Source organism: Octopus bimaculoides, chromosome 1, assembly GCF_001194135.2.
Source record: "Octopus bimaculoides isolate UCB-OBI-ISO-001 chromosome 1, ASM119413v2, whole genome shotgun sequence".
Lineage (NCBI taxonomy): Eukaryota > Metazoa > Mollusca > Cephalopoda > Octopoda > Octopodidae > Octopus > Octopus bimaculoides.
This window is the reverse complement of record NC_068981.1, coordinates 173,054,306-173,060,984: the sequence shown is the minus strand read 5'-3', so window position 1 is coordinate 173,060,984 and position 6,679 is coordinate 173,054,306.

Sequence of the window (6,679 nt, the reverse complement as noted above, 5' to 3'; positions counted from 1 at the left end):
CTAGGTGTCTGATGCAGCTTCCCAGCTTTCCAGCTCCCATCAAACCATCCAAGTCATGCCAGCCTGGAAAACAGATGTTAAATGATAATGATGAGGAGACAAAAGCTAATTTTACAATATTGTTTATTAAAACACAGCTACAACATTCAAAGACGTTACAAATGATATGTCTCACAATTTCTTGTCATCTCTCAGAGTGGCAAAACATGTCATATACTGTCAGAACTGTAGCCCCAAAACTAAGGCTTCCTCAAGGCCAAAAAATACTGAATTCCTGATAATTTGCTGACTTTCAAGTGCAATATACACTTGAGTAATGGGATGGAGATGCATCTTACAAACAGACAGACATACTACATCTATGAAAAGGCTATCCAGTTAATTGGCGAAGATCTACTTAGCAATACATTACTTGCCAATACTTTAATAGTGCTATGAATGTATGTCATTGTTCAGTTTTATTTCAAGATTTCTTGCCAATAGAGAAAACGCCGGTTTCTTATTTCTTTATTGCCTACAAGGGGCTAAACAGAGAGGGGACAAACAAGGACAGACAAAGGGATTAAGTCAATTACATCGACCCCAGTGCCTAACTGGTACTTAATTCATCGACCCTGATAGGATGAAAGGCAAATTCGACCTCAGCGGAATTTGAACTCAGAACGTAGACAGACGAAATACTGCTAAGCATTTCATCCGTTGTGCTAACGTTTCTGCCAGCTCTAACCTAGATCCAAAGCTCCTTCATTGGCATTTCAACATCAACACACACACACACGGACTTCTATAGTGTTTCTGTCAACCAAATTTCACTGAAAGGATTAATCAACTCGAGGTTATAGTAGAAGACTCTTGTTCAAGGAACTACAGATTAGGACTAAACTCAAAACCACATGGCTACGATGTGAAATTTTAAAAACTATGCAGCAATGCCAAAGCCTCTTTTGCCATATCTATTGTTTAGAATCCACTGTTAAGTGGGGCAAATACAATACGTTGTTCATTGTGGTTGGAACTTTTCTTTGATATGAAAATCAGGATGTAATACAGTATGTTAAAATTTGTTAAAGCTTTACAAACATAGCTGCACTCCCCCCACTACAACCGCCATCACCATCACCATCACCACCGCCACCACCACCACCGCCGCCGCCATCACCGCCACCTGCCTGCCTGCCTGTCTGCCACTAGCACTAGTGAGGTTGCTGTGTAATTTGCAAGTCAGAAAGGGAACAGGAAAAAACTCCCACAACTAAAAGGAGAGTGTTTTAGAAGGGTAGAGGTGGATGGCTTTATAGATAGATTATATCTTTGATTTCGTTCCCTAGATAAGACTGTTCACTTCATAATGTAAATTTCAGAGACGTGTTTTCTGAAACAAATCTTCCAATGCTACTCATGTGGACTTTAACACAATCAAATGTCTCAAACAAAATACACTTTCAAAAGAAATTATATATTTCATCATTCTCTCTAAACTTTCAACCAACTTCGAAATAACCGCACAGTTTCCACATGTACTGACAGTAAATAACAAGGGAGATGATGACAGATACAAGGGAGATAATTCATCAACGTGTTTGAAAATTTCATTTTGTTAATGCTTCAAATTCCTTTTTTCTTTTCCTTTCTTTTCCTTTTTCTTTTCAATAAATTGATCCATTTTCCTTTAGTTTAGCGTAAAAAGTTTTACAGATTTCATTTTAAAGCTTTACGTGGAGATGATATGATTATTATTTACATAAAAGTTCAAAACGATCGGGTTTGTTATCTCACTCTCTATAAGATAAGATAATGGAACACCTATAAATTTTAAGGGATTCTTTTATTCATTTATTCTTTTATACCACCATTTTAAAATTTTATCTTATTACATTTTACTTTGATTCGTAGTATAGTAAAAAGAGATGAAGTATTCATATTTCAGGCTGCTTGGATACTGGTGGGTCGGATGCAGTAAATTTTAAACTTGAACCCCAGCATGTGTGTATGTGTGTGTGTGTGTGTAGGCAGGAGGCAGGGAATATCAGAGAGAGTATCTGAAAAGGAAGTATTGGAAATAGGTGTTAGTGAAGGGCTTGGATATAAACTGCAGTAGGAGTGACTAAAGAGAGAGAGAGAGAGAGTTGTGTTGGGTGGTTGTAGGTAGTGGTGATACACATAAGCTAGTTCAGAAGTGTCTTTGCCAATTAGATTGTGGGTCAATTGTTTGTGTGTGGATCAACCATCAACGCAGTCCAGATATAGGAACAGTATACCATTGCAAGTCTTACTTGAGGTTTGATAATGTCAACAAATTGATTAAATTGATTCATATGCTATTTATGGGGTCTCCCATAATTTTCCTCACGTTTTGTTTACCCTAAAAATTTAGCAAAACACACTCAACAAAAAAGGGAAATGTCTTTGGCTAGAAAGCTGAGCAATAAAGTTAATCATTAAAGAGAAATTCAAAGGTAGGACACTGGCCTATTTTTTGAATATCATTCAATATTGTATAGTTGAGGCATTGCTTAATGGATTACATGTCTCGGTGTGAATCTTGTTTATATTGATTTATTTGACCCAGTAAGAGAGCATGCAGAGGAATTTTCTTTGCAAAGTAGACAAAGAAGAACTTGTAAAATATATTTGTATTTTGTCAATTTTTTTATGGCTTTGTTAAAAGTGGAAGGCCAATGTCCAGGCATCTGAGACTAGTGACCTCCAAAACTGATGCTAAGAAGGAGAAAATTACCCTGAAACTGGAGATCAAGTCTGAATACTTGCCAAAGTGTGAAGTGTGCTAAAGACACTTAAAAGCCAAGAGTAGGTGTTAGATCAAGTGACAATTACTGGATTGTTTGTGATAGAACAAGCTTTAACTAAACTTCCTTCAAAGGGGTTTTGATTATTTACAATCTACAAAATGATAAATAAGGAATAACTCATAAGAAACATCACTCACTTTCAGAATATCTGATTTCTTGAATATTTGTTCTGTTTAATTGCCAGCAAACCCATGCTCACAGAAAAAAGTCTTCATACAATAACTCATCATTCTGTTCCTCATACTGCCACTACAATAGACTTTTCCTACTACTTCTATGGCACCATCAATCACCTCAACCATGTCACTCTTATGTCTCTTTTCCTAAGCTCTGACTGAACACATTTTTTTTTTTGCAGTTCTACTACTCAAGAGTTGTATCCTACTACTAAAAATCAACAACCATACTAAATATTCTCATTGTACAAACCACTCACTATATATACTTACCCTTCCTTTTCAGCCATGCAATGAAACCAGACAGAAACTCATCCAGTATTTGATTTAATTAACTTGATCAAAGGTTGCCAGAATTGATACAAAAATGACTTAACTTCAGTTAAACCTTCCTTTGGGCTAAAATTCATATCATGCTGCTTACTTTTACAGGCAGCAGAGATGGTGTAGAATTGAGGAGTATTTCATTGGAATACAGTGATAAGCTCAATATCCATGCAGCAGCAGCAACAACAACAACAACATAAATACTAAACAAGCTTCCAAATTTCTTTTCTTTCTAACAGAAAATTAATGACAAATTAATAAATATTTTTAAAAAATATAAACCAATACATCTATCAGTTTCTTTGGTCAATTATTTCTTACTGGTAGATAATTTGAAGTGGGAGAAAGAGAGTGAAAGAGAGAGAGAGAGAGAGAGAGAGCGTGTGTGAGTAAGATATTCTGATGAAATACTAGGAGACTAGTTCCCCCCACTTTTTTACTTGACTAAAAATTTGTTATAAAAAAATATATTTATATATTTTAGCTTATAAATGTAAATAATTTAAACTACATAAATTTATTAAGTATTTAACGGTGGTGCATCAGCATGGCCGCAGCTCTGAGCTGAAACTACAGAGAAAAAAAAAATTTACTTTTTTATTCAATAAATAAAACAAAGTTATCAAAATGCTTTAATTAGAATTTGAATTTTGTATTTTTCATATATTTTAGATATAATTTTTTTCCCCCAACATATTACACTGCTTCTATGGTGCACTATTTTTAAACCACAAAACTTGGGGCTGGCAAAGTGCTTGATCCCATCAACAATAGGGTGAATAATGTGTAGAAGATAACCTATAGCTGACCTGAGTCTGCTACACATTTAGAGAAGCAGAATTATTAGGTTGTTCTGAAAATAATGGCCGATCTAAGTGTTGTGTTTTGAAACACACTTTTATTATAGTATTTTAATTATATTTTTGGTGAATTTTGACATACTTAATAATTGATGTATGCTCTTTAATAATTTTCTATTTATTTCAGACAGAAAACATTCTTGAAGCATAGGCACCCTTAATTATGAACATGACAAAAAAGGACCTTCGCTTACTTTTCTTGCATGAGTTTAAGCTTGGGCATAATGCCTCCCAAATTACTGCCAATATCAACAGAGCATGGGGAGAGGGGTCCACAAGTGATCACACAGTATGAAGGTGGTTTCAGAAATTCTGTAGTAGTGATGAGAGCCTTCAAGATGAAGAAGGTAGAGGATGGTCATGAGTCTTGACAATGAACTATTAAAAGCAATTATTGAACAAAACCCACGACAAAGTGTCAGAGAAATGTCCCAGGTACTTGATGTTGGTATTGCAACAGTCTCACGCAATCTACGGAAGATTGGTAAGGTGAAAAAGCTTGATAAATGGGTACTGCATTAGTTCAATGAAAATCAAAAAGTCCAGTGTTTTGAAGTGTGCTTGATGCTCTTTCTGCGAAACACCAATGATCCTTTTCTTGACTGAATAGTCACTTGTGATGAAAAGTGGATCCTTAATGATAACCATAAACGATCAGGTCAATGGCTTGATCGTGATGAGTTCCCCAAACATTTCCCAAAACCAAAGTTGCATTAGCAAAAGATTATGATGACTGTCTGGTGGTCTGCAATTGGTGTTGTCCATTATGGCTTTCTGGAAGCCAATCAGAGCATTACAGCAGAGGTTTACTGCAAACAACTTGCTGAAATGCATGCTCACTTGCAAAAAATGAGACCTGTATTGGTGAATTGGCATGGCCCAATTCTGCTCCACGATAATGCAAAACCACATGTTGGAAGGATGATGCGGCAGAAACTCAGACTTGGGTTACAAGACTTTACGACATCCTCCATATTCTGATCTTTCACCCACTGACTACCATTTTTTAAAGCATTTAAACACGTTTTTAAGAGATAAAACTTTTAGGTCCAAACCAGAGGTGGAATCAGCTTTCAAAGATTTCTTAGCATCAAAGCCAATAAGTTTTTATCGACGAGGCATAAATAATCTTGTTGGTCAATGGCAGAGATGCATAGATGTTCATGGCTCATACTTTGACTAATCAAAACATTTCTATTGTCAATTTTTCCAGAATAAAATCATGTTTCTGAAATTGGCCATTATTTTTGGAACAATCTAATATATTTAAAGTCATCAATTCTACAGGGTTCTGTGGCTAAATGAGCTTAAGTAAGCACTAATATTTTTGAGTTACACATATGTTTTGAAGTGTCTGTGAAGTTTCTCTATGCAATGAAGAACATTCTTGTTCTAGGCCTAGGATACAAAGGAGAGTATTAATCTTATAAAGAGCAATCCCTATTTGTAGCTTAGCTGTTAATCATTTGACATCTGCAAAAAAAAATGTTTATCAAGCATTTGCATATTTCTTATAGCACTTAAGTAGATACTTAAAGAAAGTTTGAAAGGAAAGAACAGGAGAGGTATGTCTGTTGTGTGTGTGTGTGTGTGTGTGTGTAGTCATAGAGTGAAGTTAACCTGAGTCATGTAGAAGTTTGTTGATGCTTTTGTCCACAAAAGAAGTGTGTTTATGTCATGTTGTTACTAACATATAGTAATGAAGCAGTTGGTACACAAAGTGGTTATGTTGTGTTGTTCATTCTGCTATTAAGTTGTAACTAGTTAGCATCATCCTTAATTACTAACTGGTTTGTATATGTATATCAATGATTGAATAAGAGGAACCAGTTTCTTTTCTCTACCCAGAATAACATATTTTCTAGATCTGAAGGAAACCTAGCAATGTTTTATTGATTCAGAATGTCATTTTTGTCCAGCTTTGGAGAGTGTGATCTTTATAGACGACGTGTCTCACAAGTAAGGCAGTATATAAAGCTTTAATATAATGTCAAATGCTTCCCTACTTATGGGACACTAGCTATTACTGAACTGAGCAATACTCAGATGCCACACTTGAGGGTCCCTCCTTAATATTGCTTGATTTTCTAGGAAAAGTAACAAGTAAAGTACAGCAACCTTTACAGTACTGTAAGCTTGATAACATGTACCATGCTTTCACTGATTGTTTTGAACACCTTCTCAGCCCCTCACTTTTGACTCATTAGATCATCCAGAATGTGACTGATGAAAGGAGAGTGGGTTGTACCAGCACCTAGATGGTTTTCATTACAGCTGAGTGGACTGGAGCAACATGAAGTGAAGTGTCTTGCTTAAAGATACAATACACTGCCTGGTCCAGGAATTGAACTAATGATCATATGATCATGAACTGAACACCTTAACCATTAGTCCATGCACCTTTACAAGAAATAGCATCCATATCTCCCACAAGCCATACCCTACCATCTTATAAAAGACATTAATACTGTAGCCTTAGATACACTATGGCTGAATACCAAAAAAA